Raw genomic sequence first — 382 nt, 5'->3', positions numbered from 1 at the left:
CCATCGGACTTATTGGGTTTTTTCCCTCTTGGGGGCATTTCAACAGATGTAGACTTTTTCAAAGATTTGAAGGTGTAGAAAATATGAAAAGATATGAAAATTCCAGAACAGACAAGAGGAGCAGAAAAAACGTCCGCTCTCGCTTGCAACCCGGAAGCTTTTCCATATTTTGAAACTATGACATCCTCCAGAGCTGTCATGTCACACCAATTTATAATTGGCATGAACTCAAAGATCTATGACTTGTTCTATGTACACAAAAGGCATATGTCTCTCAAATATTGTTCACAAATCTGTCTAAATCTGTGTTAGTGAGCACTTCTCCTTTGCCGAGATAATTCATCCACCTCACAGGAGTGGCATATCAAAATGCTTAGACAGC

The sequence above is a fragment of the Monopterus albus genome, unplaced genomic scaffold (assembly GCF_001952655.1).
Source record: "Monopterus albus unplaced genomic scaffold, M_albus_1.0 scaffold416.1, whole genome shotgun sequence".
Classification (NCBI taxonomy): Eukaryota; Metazoa; Chordata; class Actinopteri; order Synbranchiformes; family Synbranchidae; genus Monopterus; species Monopterus albus.
The sequence above is the reverse complement of the archived record's forward strand: the minus strand, read 5'-3'. Positions refer to the sequence as shown.